General features: G+C 39.3%; 1 protein-coding gene and 1 pseudogene across 1 annotated transcript in view; both read left to right on the forward strand.

Moving 5' to 3' along the window:
- Nucleotides 1-15,336, forward strand: part of LOC125961829 (AT-rich interactive domain-containing protein 1A-like) — a 124,950-nt gene that overhangs the window by 47,159 nt on the left and 62,455 nt on the right. The gene's annotated exons all lie outside the window — the stretch shown is intronic.
- LOC125961682 (ferritin light chain-like) lies at nucleotides 1,818-13,923 on the forward strand (annotated as a pseudogene).

Below are 15,336 nucleotides of genomic sequence, written 5' to 3' on the forward strand. Positions count from 1 at the left end.
ACAAAGCCCCAAACCACTTCACAAGAGCGTAGAGAGGTAAAGGTCAGAAATTATTACTGCCAGACCCAGCAGACAATAGCACCTACCGGAAAGAGCACAGGACAGGAAAACCTGGAAGCCTGTGTTCCAGTTTCGGTTATTCCTGTAAGCATTAGTACGATCTGAGTGAACTCAGCCTGCCCTGCTTTTTCCGTTTATAAAAACCTACATCATCCTCTCAGTAGAATGAAATGCCACATCTGAAAAGTTGCAGATCTCTTTAGGAAAGAAAAAAGCTCATGCTTTCCAACCAAAATGGAATAATTCAGTCAATGGAGACTTAATAAAACTCTGCCATAAAGCAATTGTTTACTTGAAATCTATCTTTTGTGGTATATTTATTGGGGTAAGGAGTGTCAGCAAATCATAATTAGAGTTACCGATTATTCCAGAAATCAAGGTCATTGAGTTCAGATTCCAACTTTGACCCTGACCCAGGCTTACAGAGATGTAAGATGTCCCAATACCTCATATCCAGCATACATGGGAGAAACAAGGTATGCAGACAGATCCTCTTATAAATATCCCATATGTAGTGGTTTTAATACAGGGTCTCAGATTCATTGCCATTCTTCGCATCCAGATGTGGGCATTTTCCCTTGAATTTAGGCAGGCTTTCCATGGCTTCAAACAATAGAGCAGGGGTCAGTAAATTATGGCTGGTGGGCCAAGTCTAGGCCTCTACCAGCTTTTATAAATGAAGCTTTATTGGAACACAGCCATGTTCCTTAGTATATGTATTGTTTGTGTCTGTTTTCACATCACAGCAGCAGAGCTAAGTAGTTGCAAAAGAGACTGTATGGCTTGTAAAGCCTAAAATATTGACTGTCTGACACTTTATGGAAAAAGGTCTCCAACGCCTGCAATAGTATATAATGAAAGTGATGCTATGTAACATCTAAGACTAGGTCATAAAAGGTCATGCAGCTTTTGCATGATTCTCGTGGAATGCTTCAACCCTGGACACTCATTCTCTTGGAATACTCTATCTTGAATCCTAACTACCACGTTATGAGAAGTCCAAGCCACCTGGGCAGCCATCTATAGGCACTCCAGTCAACAGTCCTTGTTGGGCCCAGTCTTCAAGGGCCAGACATGTGAATTAAAATTATCTAGATGATTCCAGCTCCAGCCATCCGAATCCTCATGAGCTGAGGTTTCAGATATCAGTCATGGAGTAGAGACGAGCCATCTCCTCTGTGTACTGTTTGAATTGCTGACCCACAAAATCTGGGCACATATTAAAATTTTTGTTTATTTCACCACTAAGTTTGGACTTCTTTATTATGTAGCAATAGATAACTATAGCACTGTGTCTGTACACAGGAGATCTACATTTCACAGAGCACAGATTTTTAGATGTGAATGTTGACTGCTCAATTTCTAAGAAGAACGTATACACACACATAGGTACAAAATGTTTATGCATATGTAAATATTAGACCTATATAAACTAATCTATATTATCCATAAAATGAGGGGGCCTTGATAATGGCTAACATTATTTTTCGGTACTTATTGTGTTCCAAGAACTGATAAATTCTTGCATTGTATGAATTTTCTCTTTCACCCTCATAGCAACTCCCTGAGAGAAGTAATGGTATCTCTATTTTATAGATGAGAAAACTGAGGCAAAAACAGATAACATGCTCAAGAGTACTCAACAAGTAAATTTTTAGAGTCAAGATTTGAACCCAGGTTCTCAAGTTTTAGATCCCTTACTCATACTCACCAAGCTATATACTGAGGAAGGAGATGAAAGCTGACGCCATTACCTCATGCTCAAGAAGTCAGACAGAAACTTAGCAGGTACGGTTGAAAGAAGACAGGACTTGGAGTCGTAAGTCCAGAGGCTGAGTTATGAGATGAATTCTCCTCTCATCTAGATATAGGTTTGTTTTTAGAAAATGAAGAAGATCACTGCATATTTTGATTGTTAATTTCTGTACTTAATGATTACCAAAGAATGGAATTTTACCAGGGAGCTATTTTGCAATGACATAAATTATTGATTCAAACTCAAACCTTTATTATAAATTATTGATTCAAAATCAAATCTTTATTAAGTCTCCCTTGCATCAGAAGTTTTTCCCACTCTTCATTTCTTTGAAACCCTTTCCTGTCTACTCTTGGCCAAAGCTTGAAGCCTAATTTAACACTTGGAAATAAAATAATGAAATAGTCATAACACAGCAATTCCAATGCCTACTGAAATGGAAGCTCTAAATAATTTTTCAGATAATTTAGGAAATTAAAAATATTTACATCATAGATGCAAAGACAGAAGTTACTTGTGTAATAAATGGTGAGACAAAAAGTTTCTGGTCAAGTAGATTTGTTTACATATGATCACTAATCTGAGTTCTACCCCTGTGCTAAAACCCAGTGACAGGTTGCGTACAGCTTCTAAAGGGATAGTTCAGTGCATTGGGTCAAATTCATGCCATAAAATGTGGTATTAGTAGTAGTACTAGAAGACAGAGCGACTGTCTTCTTTGGGACATAGATGAAGACCCCAAGATAGACAATATCAAGGACAAATTATGTAGAATAAGATATTATCTCAGTCCTTGGAACATGTCATCCAGGATAGAACAAGAAGTAGATTTATTATCAAGTACATGAAGCCAGAGACAGTAAGCAATGAGTGGTAGTTGGTTAAAATAGACAGGTTTTAGAAGTAGAGGCACGGATGTAGAAAACAAACTTAGGGTTACCAGGGGATTGTGGCAGGGAGGCTAAATTGGGAGATTGGGACTGAAATATACACACTACTATACATGAAATAAATAACTAGTAAGAACCTGCTCTTCTTATTAGCCCAGGGAACTCCATTCAGTACTCTGTAATGGGCTATTTGGAAAAGACTCCAAAAAAAAAAAATAAAAGTGGGGCTTCCCTGGTGGCACAGTGGTTGAGAGTCCGCCTGCTGATGCAGGGGACACGGGTTCGTGCCCCGGTCCGTGAAGATCCCACATGCTGCGGAGCGGCTGGGCCCATGAGCCATGGCTGCTGAGCCTGCGCGTCTGGAGCCTGTGCTCCACAACGGGAAAGGCCACAACAGTGAGACGCCCGTGTACTGAAAAAAGAAAAAAAAAAAGTGGATATATGTACATGTATAACTGATTCACTTTGCTGTACACCTGAAACTAACACAACACTGTAAATCAACTATGCTCCAATAAAAATTTAAAGAAAAAATAGGTTTTAAGAACCATAGTCAGGGAGCAGTGTGGATTGGAAAGACCTTGCAAGAAAAATTTCTGCATCCTCAGACAATGCTCCCCAAGCTGGCTATTGCAAGGGTGAGCATTTAAGAGATCTTTGACCTAAGGAGGACATGAGATTAACAGTCTATCCCAATGTGCATGAATTATTCTCCTCCGTGCTATCAGAAATCAGATGGCATCCTAGAGCAGGGGTCAGCAGATCTTTTTTGTAAAGGGTCAGATAGTAAATATTTTGGATTTTCTGTACCATACGTCTCCATTGCAACTGCCCATCTGCTGCCGCAGCACAGAAACAGCCATGCACAATACGTTAAGGAATGGATGAGGCTGTGTTCAAGCCAAACGTTATGTACAAAACCAGGAGTCAAGCGAGATCTGATCAGTGGGCCAGAGTGTGCGGACGCCAGTTCTGGGTCAGTGTTCACAGCTGAATGAGTCATGAGGCCTTAAGTTCCAGTTCTCATTCTACTACTTTCTACCTGGGTGAACTTGGGTTCGTCCTTTTATTTATATGGGCCACTGTATTAGTCAAGGTTCTCCAGAAAAACAGAACCAACAGCATGTGTATACAATGTGCCCATATATACTGACAGATATAGATCTAGATATCCGTATCTATATAAAGATAGAGAAAGAGAGAGAGATTTTAAACAACTGGTTCACACAATAATAGAGGCTTGGTAAATTCAAAATCTGCAGGTTAGGCTGTCTAGAGACTCTCGGAAGAGTCGCAGTTCAATTTCTGTAAGTCTTCTGGCAGAATTCCTTTTTGCGACAGGGAGGTCAGTCTTTATTAAGAGCTTCAACTGATTGGATGAGGCCCATGCATATTATGGAGGATAATCTGCTTTACTCAAAGTCCACCACAAATTTAATTATGAATTTCATCCAAAAACACCATCACAGGGACTACCCTGGTGGCACAGTGGTTAAGAATCCGCCTGCCAATGCAGGGGACACGGGTTTGAGCCCTGGTCTGGGAAGATCTCACATGCCGTGGAGCAACTAACCCCGTGCACCACAGCTACTGAGCCCGTGCACCTAGCGCCCATGCTCTGCAACAAGAGAAGCCACCGCAATGAGAAGCCCGCACACCACAACAAAGAGTAGCCCTCGCTTGCTGCAAATAGAGAAAGCCCACGTGCAGCAACGAAGACCCAATGCAGCCAAAAATTATAAATAAATAAAACATAAAAATTTTAAAAAACACAAAAACACCATCACAGAAATATCCAGAATAATATTTGACCAAATAACTAGGCATGGTGGCCCAGACAAATTGACATGGAAAATTCACCACCTAAGCCATAGTTTTGTCACCTGTTACTGAGAAATATGACTTATCTGAGCTATTTTGATACCTAGAAGATACCTTCTAGAGGTAACACCCTCAGTATTTTACATGGTAGGCAGTAGAGGGAATGAGCCCATTTGCCCAGTCATATGACACCTAAAGGATAAAATTCTGTCTTCTCTCTCCAACCCACAAGGATGAATGCCAAAAATACATCACTTATATCTGCTTTAGCTAACATAGGATAGGTCTGGAACAGACCTATGCTCCCAGTAAGTCTCATGAAATGCTGTTTCATTAAGGAGAGACTTTACTTGCTAAGATTAGAAGCAAAAGAGGGTGGTGGATGAAAAACTGCCCAAGGATATAAGCTCATGCAAGGAAGCAGGCGAGAGAATGGGTATCCGAAGATGTGCGCTCTGAGCCAACACTAATTCCACAGCATCAGGTTATAATTCAGGGAGCCCAACCGCTGGGGGTTTTTTTCCCCTTCTTCTTTTCCCCCAAAGAGGGACAAGCATACTGACAAAGGAAGAGCATCAGTCACCACAGATAAATTGCTTTTTAGAGGTGATCTCGCAAATGATTTGGCTCAGTGTAGACTATGATTTGGCTCCCCAAACCATAAGCTAGAGCATTTCATTCCAGGTCCCTCTTCAAATATCCATGATAGGTAAAACTCTGGCATCAAGTAGGTCTTGAAATCTCCCCAGGTGATTATAATATGCAACCAGGGCTGAGAATCTGGAGATGTAGAGCAAACTTAAATTGAACTTCAGTTAAACAGTAAAACAAGCTCTGACTCTACTGGCTGGAGCTAGACAAGGGATATGGATTTAGTGGGATGAGAAGATAAAGGACACCAGGGAGTAAATCAAATGCTTTACACCTGTGCTTAGCTAATTGTTACTCAGATAATTCAGACAATCTTACAGCACCTGAACCCTGAAATTCCTTAGTTCTGTTTAAGAAAAAGGAACTCTTCAAGTAACTGAACTCTGAGAATCATGCCAATCATAAAGAAAAAGAAGAAATCTTATTTTTTGAATTAGTTGATTTCATATATACTGTTTCACTTTCATGATATTAACTAGTTATCTTTCTTTCCATTTTATGTTTGAGGAAAGTAAGGCTTTAAAGTCTCAGTAATTTTCTCAAGGTCACTTGTTAAGGGTGTGGTAGGCAGCATAATGGCTCCTAAAAATGCCCTCACCCTAATCCCTAGAACCCAATAATATGTTACCTTACATGGTAAAGAGGACTTTGCAGATATGACTGAAGTTATAGGCCTTGAGATAGAAAGATTATCCTGGATTACCTCATGGAACAAATCTAATTGCATGAGTCCTTAAAAGCAGAAAACCATTCCCAACTGTAGAAAGAGAAAGAGAGAGATGTCCTAATAGAAGCAGAATCAGAGAGATGCAACATTTTGGAGTTTGTAGGTGGAGAAAGGGGACTCTGAGTCAAGGATTAAAAGTGACCACTGGAAGCGGATAAAGTCCAGGGAACAGAAACACCCCTAAGAGCCTCCAGAAAAGAATGTAGCTCTGCCAACACTTTTTTTTCTTTTTTAACCATCTTTATTGGAGTATAATTGCTTTACAATGGCATGTTAGTTTCTGCTTCATAACAAAGTGAATCAGCTATACATATACATATATCTCCATATCTCCTCCCTCTTGCATCTCCCTACCACCCTCCCTTCCCTATCCCACACATCTAGGTGGACACAAAGCACAGAGATGATCTCCCTGTGCTTTGTGGCTGCTTCCCACTAGCTAGCTATTTTATATTTGGTAGTGTATATATGTCCATGCCACTCTCTCACTTCATCCCAGATTACCCTTCCCCGTCCCTGTGTCCTCAAGTCCACTCTCTATGGCTGCGTCTTTATTCCTGCCCTGCCCCTAGGTTCTTCATAACCATTTTTTCTTTTTTTTTAAATTCCATATATATGTATTAGCATATGGTATTTGTTTTTCTCTTTCTGACTTACTTCACTCTGTATGACAGTCTCTAGGTCAATCCACCTCACTACAAATAACTCAATTTCATTTCTTTTTATGGCTGAGTAATATTCGATTGTGTATATGTGCCACATCTTTATCCATTCATCTGTCGATCCTGCCAACACTTTTACTTAATTGAGACCAATGTCAGACTTGTAAGGTAATAAATTTACGTTGTTTTGAGTCACTAAATTTGGGATAATTTGTATGAAAGCAATAAAAAAAATACAGAGGTCCTACAAGAGCCAGGCTATATATTTATACTTAAGTATTTCTGAAATGAATTTAACCTTGTGATTGACAGCAGCAGCAGCAGCTTCCAAGGGATCCCACCACACACCTGAGGCAAAAGGAGCCTAATACAAAGCAGTGACAGCAGCAGGTCACTGGCCCACACTTGGGGTAGAGGGGGACTTGATCTACTGTAGCAGCAGCATAGCCTGAATGGGAACCCATCCTCCTGTGGCACTAGTCCCATCAACATTAGTCTAATCTGCTAGCATCTGCTGTGCCAACAGGCCCAACATATACAAACCCTCCAACTCAGTAGCATTAAGTGAGCCAGGCTCAGTGTTTCCTGAAACTCATATCCAGTTGCACTGGAAATCCAAGATATCACCTACTGTTATGAAAACATAAACAATAACAGAAGACTGGGAACTTCAGAAAGAAAAGGGGAACAATGGAATGGGTGAAAACAAATGGGGTAAATATAAGAGACTATCATTAGCCTCATGAGTTTCTTAAATTCTATATGATGGTCAAAGCAAAAGTGATGACACCATCTGATGGGGTTCTCAATGTAGAGAAAGGAAATACTACAGAAAATCATACTTTAAAACTGGGGAATATTAAGAGACCTAAATGGAAGTAAAATTTTGAAACTTCACTTGAAGTAATGAAACACTGATTCCAGTAGGCTATGATAAGTTACATATGTATACTGTAATGCCAAAAGCAACCACTAAGAAAACTATACAAACAGTATACACAAATGATTATAAATGAATTAAATTAAAATGGACTTATTAAAAAATGTTTAAGTAACCCACAAGAAGGAAAAATAAGGGAAACACAGGATTGAGAAACTAAGGTAAAAGACAAAACAAAAAATAACATGGTAGACCAAATCTTTGACATGGCAATAATTACATTAATGGTAAATGATCTAAATAACCAAGTCAAAGACAGAGATTGGAAGAGTAGATTAAAAAATCGCAAGCATGATCCAACTATATACTGTCTATAAGAAGCTTACTTTAAACATCATGATATAGGTAGTTCAAAGTAAAAGGATGAAAATGATATATCATGTGAACATTAATCAGAAAAAGCAGGAATGGCTATATTAATATCAGATAAAGTAGACTTCAGAGCAAAGGAAATTACTAGGGGCAAAGAGGGTCATTACATAAAGATAACAGGAATAATCCACCTAGATGACCTAGTGATACTAAATGTGTGTGCACCAAACAACAGAACTTCAAAATGCATGAAGCAAACACTGAAAAAGGTAAAAGGAGAAAGTTTTAAATCCACAATTTTTATTTGAGACTTCAATACAGCAATTTATACAACTACCAGACAGAAAAATCAGCAAGGATATGGAAGAACTGAAAACATCATCAATCAACAGGAATATAACTGACATTTAAAGAACACACTCAGTAAGAGCAGAATACATATTCAAGTGTCCATGGACATTCACTCATATACCATATACTGGGCGATAAGAAAACATTAGATTAGATTAGGCTTAGATGTTTCACTTTTACCCAAGACTTAAAGAATTAACACCAATTTTACATGATTTGATAAGAAATACAAGTAGAGGGAACAGTTTCTAATTAATTTTATGAAGCCAGTATTACCTTGATACCAAAACCAGACAGGGATAGTATAGAAAGAAGAAACCTACAGACCAATATTTTTTATGAAATTGGCTGAAAAACCCTCAGCCAAATATTAGCAAATTAAATCCAGAAATATATGAAAAGAATAATATACCATGACCAAGTGGGATTTATTCCAGTTATGCAAAGTTGGTTAAATATTTGAAAATTAAACAGTGTAATCCACCATATCCAATAGATTAAGGGGGAAAAGTCATGTGATCCTATCCATTAATGCAGAGAAAGCATCTGACAAAATCCAATCCCATTCATGATTTTAAAAAAAGAAGAAAAAAAACTCCAAGCAAACTAGGAATAGAAAAGGAGCATACTGAAACTCATAAAGATGATCTACAAACAACCTATACCGACATGATATTTAACTGTGAAAGACTGGATGTTTTCTCTGTAAGATCAGAAACAAGGCACCGATATCTGCTCTCACCACTTTTATTAAATATATCACTGGAGGTTCTAGTAAGAAAATAAAGCAAAAATAAATAAATACATAAATTTAAAAGTTAAAGTTTTAAAAAGTTTATTTAAAAGACAAAAGGACTATTCCTACTACGTTGCATAGGAAGGAACATATCCTACTGAATGTTGAACAGTAATATATCCTATTATACTGAATAAGGAAAAGTAAAACTGTCTGTATCTGAAGATGAGATGATAATCTAAATGGAGAAAATACCAAGGAATCCACAAAAAGCTTGAGAAATAATATTAGTTTGTAAATGATTTAGAGTACAAGATCACCACAATTTTATCAAATTATATATTAATAACAAATGTGTAGAAGCTTAAATAAAAATATGTGATGCCATTTACAACTGACCTAAATAAATACTTAAATATAAGCCCAATAAGACATTTATAGGACCTCTAGACTGAAAATTACAAAATGCTGATGAAGAAAAATTTTTAAGTCCCAAACAAATAGGGAGACATACCTTGTTCATGGATTAGAAAACACAACATGATAAAGATGTCAATTCTCCCCAAGTTAAGAGGCTTAACACAATTACTCTTAAAATGCCCTCAAGGTTTTTGTGGATCTAGACAAGCTTATTCTAAGATTTATATGGTAAGAAGAGGCTGAAGAATAGCTAAAACAACTTGTAAAGGAAGATGAAAATGGGAGGAATTAATCTACCCAATTTCAAGATTTTGCAGTAATGATGGAGGGTAGATACATAGATCAATGGAATGGAATAGAGAACCCAGAAATAGACTGACATAAATACATATAACTTGTTTTTGACAGCAGTGCAAAAGCTATCAAGGAAGAATAGACTTTTCAAAAAATGGTACTGAAACAGTTGGACATCCCTCGACAAAAACAAACAAACAAAAAATGAACCTTAACCTCCACACCTTACACAAAAATTAAATCAAAGTGGATCATAATCTTAAATGTAAAAGCAGGGCATTTTTAGAAAAAAAATAGGAGAAAATGTTTGGCATCTAGAACTAGGGGAATAATTCTTAGACTTGACACCAAAAGTATGATCAATAAAGGCAAAAACTGATAAATTGGATCTCATCAAAATGAGTTAAAAATGCTTCATAGAAGATCCTTTTAAGTGGATGAAAACTCAAATTACACAGTAGGAAAACATATTTGAAAATCCCATATGAGACAAATGACTTGTATCTATAATATACAAAGAACTCTCCAAACAACTTAAAAAAATCCAACTAGAAAATAGGCAGAAGACAGGAACAGACATTTCATGGAAGAGAATATACACACGGCAAAGGAGCACATGAAAAGATGCTCAGCATCATTAGCCATTAGGGAAATGCCAATTAAGACCATAATGAGATATCAGAGAGTAACTAAAATTAAAGTATAGTGACAACATCAAATGCTGGCGAGTACATAGAAAAATTATATCACATCACTGGTGGGAAAATAAAATGGTTTAGCCACTCTGATCAACAGCTTGACAGTCTCTTTTAATCCTAAAAGTAGATTCACCCTACAACGCAGTAATTGTACTCTTGAGCATTTATCCAAAAGAAACAAAAACTTAATTAAGTTCCCACAGAAACTTACACATAAATGTTCATAGCAGTTTTATTTATAATAGCCAAAAACTGGCAACTACCCAAATGTCTTTCAGTGGATGAATGTTGAAACAAATTGTGATAAAATCTTATGATAGAATACTACCGAGCAACAAAAAGGAACAAATTATTAATATATGCAAAAATTGAAATGAACTTCAAGGGAATGATGCCGAGGGAAAAATTTTGAAAAGCCAATCTCCGAAGATTAAGTAATTCATGATTATGTTTACATATTATTCTTAAAATAACAAAACTGTGGAGATGGAGAACAGATTAGAAGTTGCCAAGGGTTAGAGATGGGGGTAGAAGGTACAGCGGGGGAACTCTGTGAGGTTTTTGTGGTTCCAGTACAAATAATACAGCAATCTTGGTTTTAATTCCTAAAGATTTCTAAAAGCAATTCCTAATAAGAGGTGTCCAGATATTTAGCAATGGCAGCAGATTAGAGGTATAGCTCCCCAACATAACAACTTCAAAAGAGAACATACTAATTCAATGCATATGTTAATTTCAAAAAGGCCAGTCACAATACTTAAATGGTATATATCTTAACGATATTATTCTAAGTATCCAGCTATACCAGATGGACTAGCAAGATTTTCTGTACATTCAACCTTATTTAAGACAGTAAATCTTATAGTAAGACAGTTAAAAAAAGAAAAAGAAAAAAAAACAAACCTCAACTACACTTGGATATTCTCATAGGAAGATGAGGTGAAAATATGCAGCAGTGGTTCAAAAGCTTAAGCAGTGGCACCTAAATTTGGTTGTGCATTAGAATCATCTGAAGCACTTTTTAAAAACCCTCACACTGACGGTTGGTCATCGTAGACCAATAAAATCATTTTAAATCTCCTCAGACGATGCCAATGTCTAGCCAGAACTGAGAACCAGCGGACTAAGCAGAAGGGGATGTTTCTACAAAGATCTCTTAACAGTAAGTCCTTTCACCCAATCAGATTTACCTCCCCGCAAAAGGCTAAAGAACGCTAGTGTTGTCCATACTTGCTTAGCTTTAATTAGCACTTGTGACTTGCCCAAAACCTAGATCATGTTTCCCCTAAATTTCATGTTATTCCCTACGTTTTTCAAACCCAGGGCTAAGGGGTTTGCCAGGATTAGATTTTAAGTGCTCACACAGGGGAAGTCCCTGGCAAACCAGGACAGCGGTCCCTCTACATTGAAATGTAAAGCATCCTAAATAACCCTGCCACTGTTCCCAGATCCTAGTGTGTGCCAACCAGTGGAGAAAAGGCATTCTCCATTACTACCACGGCAAATGCTGCTGTACTTGCCTTGGCTGGTCCCTATCTTTTCCAGGCACCACTCCCCTTCACCTGCTGGTGGATGCTTTGGCCAGCTGACAATGCAGATATTTTCAAACTTTAAGGTGAATAAAAATCATCTGGAGGGCCTGTTATAACAGAGATCACTGAGCCCCACCAGAGTTGCTGATTCCATAGGGCTGGGACAGGGCCCTAAAACTTGAATATCTGACACATTATCAGGGGACGCTGGTAAAACTGGTCAGGTTGTTACCGAATGCAGGTTCGTGTGTCTGAAGCACAGAGAGGCCAAACAAACCTAAAGGTTGGAGTCTGGAGCAGAGAAAGGTTTACTGCAGGATCGAGCAAGGAGAGGGGTGGCCCGAGTTCCAAAACACCCTGAAATCTCCAAAGGATTTCAGCAAAGCATTTTTAAAGGCCAGGTGAGGGAGGGACGTCCCAGGGAGTGTGATCAGCTCGTGCACAATCCTCTGATTGGTTGATGTGGAGGCCACAGGGCAGGTAACATTATCCATCCTTAGGTGCCAGAAGGTCTGGGGGCTACGTGCTCATGATCATCAAGGAGTTAATTTCTTCCACTGGGCGGTGGTTTTTAGCATCTGAAAACTCAAGAAATATGCCTGAGATACTATTATCTGAGTACTTCAGAGAGGAACTACAGCAGAGGATATGGGGGATGCGTCTGTCCTAGGAAGGCCCCATAGGGTACTGCTTGGTTACAAGGTGACCATACTTTGAGAACCACTGCTCTAGTGGCCTGGAATGTTCAGAAAGTAATGGAAGAATCCCTTCCCAGGTCTAGATTCTAGTATCGCCAGCTATTTTGGTGGGGGGAAGGGTAAGTTTTGTCCTTGCTTGGACTTCTTGATCATTTATATCAAAGCCTATTTGAGGCAGTGCGCTCGGCAGTCCTGCAGTTCTGTCTTTTGCTTCAACAGTGTTTGGAATGAACAGACCCAGGGACGCTCCTTGCTCCAGCCCCCGACCACCCTCCAACCTTTCTTCCTGTCGCAACCTTTGGAATCAGCCACTCAGCTATCCTCAGCCTCCAGGACAGGCCAACACCGTTTTTTGAGCTTAGCTCCTTCTCACTGATCAACCACGAGTTCCCAGGTGCGTCAGAATTATTCCATCGAGGTGGAGGCCGCCGTCCACCGCCTGTTCAACATGCATCTGGGGACACTTACCTCTCTCTGAGCTTCTATTTTGACAGCAACAATGGGACTCTGGACAGTGCAGGCCACATTTTTCGCCAACTGGCTGAGGAGAAGTGTGAGGGCGCCCAGCATCTCTTGAAAATGCAAAACCAGTGCTGTGGCCGCGCCCTCTTCCAGGATGCGCGGAAGCCTTCTCAAGATGAGTGGGGTAAAACCCAGGACGCTGTGGAAGCCGCCATTCTTAGGGAGAAGAGCCTGCACCAGGCACTATCAGATCTGCGCGCCCTGGGTTCCGCCCGCGCAGACTCCCACCTCTGTGACTTCCGGGAGAGCCGCTTCCTGGAGGAGCAGGTGAAACTCATCAAGAAGATGGGCGACCACCTGACCAACCTCCGCAGGCTGGCTGGTCCGCAGGCTGTGCTGGGCGAGTATCTCTTTGAAAGGCTCACCCTCGAGCACAAACAGGAGTCTCTGAAGTCCAGCGGCCTCTGAGGAGCCCCTCTGGCATCAGAGCTTCTGCCTGAAGCCCTGCTCTGCAGCTACTAGGCAGCTTTGTAACCGCCCTGGAGCCCTCTCCCAAGCCTTGGACCAAATGGAAACAATAACGCTTTTTGCAGAAGGAAAAAAAAAAGCCTATTTGAAACACAAACAGAATAAAGAGGAAAAAAAGAAATATATATATATATCTATATGTGTATATATATATATATTCATGTTTTTTCCTTTTTTAAAAATTTATTTTACTGAAGTATAGTTGATATACAATGTTGTGTTAGTTTATGCTGTACAACAAAGTGATTCAGTTATACGTATATATAATTTTTCATATTCTTTTCCATTATGGTTAATTACAGGACATTGACTATAGTTCCCTGTACTATACAGTAGGACCTTGTTGTTTATCCATCATATATATAATAGGTTACCTCTGCTAATCCCAAACTCCTAATCCATCACTCCCCCACCTCCCCCTTCCCCTCGGGAACCACAAGTTTGTGTGCTATGTCTGTGAGTCTGTTTGTTTCATGGATAAGTTCATTTGTATCATATTCTGGATTCCACATATAAGTGATATCATATGGTATTTGTCTTTCTCCTTCTCCATTTAGTATAATAGTCTCTAGGTCCAGCCATGTTGCTGCAAATGGCATTATTTCATTCTTTTTTATAGCTGAGTAGTATTCCATTTTATATATATCACATCTTCTTTATCCATTCATCTGTCAGTGGACATTTAGGTTGTTTTCATGTCTTGGCTATTATAAATAGTGCTGCTGTGAACATAGGGGTGCATGTATGTTTTCGAATTATAGTTTTGTCCAGATATATGCCCAGGAGTAAGATTGCTGGATCATATGGTAGCTCTATTTTTAGCTTTTTGAGGAACTGCCATAGTGTTTTCCATAGTGGTTGCACCAATTTACATCCCCACCAACAGTGTAGAAGTAAGTCAGAAAGAGAGAGACAAATACCGTATGCTAACACATATATATAGAATTTGAGAAAAAAAATGTCATGAAGAACCTAGGGGTAAAACAGGAATAAAGACACAGACTTACTAGAGAACGGACTTGAGGATATGGGGAGGGGGAAGGGTAAACTGTGACAAAGCGTGAGAGAGGCATGGACATATATTCATGTTCTTTTAACATATGAACTGCCCCACTTTATCTGTGTGAAATAAGTTTGTTCCCGTTATTGGGCTGCTTCTCAAGCTTTGCTGCTCATTTGAATGACCTAAAGAGCTTTTAAGAAAAACATTGGTGTCTGGGTCCCAGCCCCAGAGATTTTGATTCAGTAGGTCTAGGGAGGAGCCTGGGCACAGGGAGGTCTCAGAGTTCCCCAGGTGATTCTAATGTGCAGCAACTTTGGGAACCACCTCTTGGCTTCAATCCAGCTAGTGATCAGATATTAAATCTAAGACACATGGGCTAGTGCGTGAGCTCTAGGAAGATTCGTGCCAGGGAAAATGATCGATAGTTGTGTTACTTCTCTGAAATGGATTGAAATTTCCAATTAGCATGAACAGGGGAGGGTGAATGGGTGAATGCAATAAGGTGTATCGTTTACGTATTGCCCTATGTGTATGGCTAGAAGCTTTTGCAACTGAGGTCTGCCCTACTTTTCATGCTAATGGTAATGCTTGTCCTCCTAATGCAGCTGTAAACTTTATAAGCCCATAGGTAGACAGCATCACAAAATATTTACCCCTCCCCACTGGCCCACTCTCAAGCTTCTCTCCCCTTCCCCAATACACAAATGTACATCAATGCTCTTGAGACCAATATCAACATATTGACCTTCAATTCTTCTACTTTGCAGCCTCCCTCTTATCAGGAGATGTCAGCAT

The sequence above is a fragment of the Orcinus orca genome, chromosome 17 (assembly GCF_937001465.1).
Source record: "Orcinus orca chromosome 17, mOrcOrc1.1, whole genome shotgun sequence".
In the NCBI taxonomy this organism is placed as follows: domain Eukaryota; kingdom Metazoa; phylum Chordata; class Mammalia; order Artiodactyla; family Delphinidae; genus Orcinus; species Orcinus orca.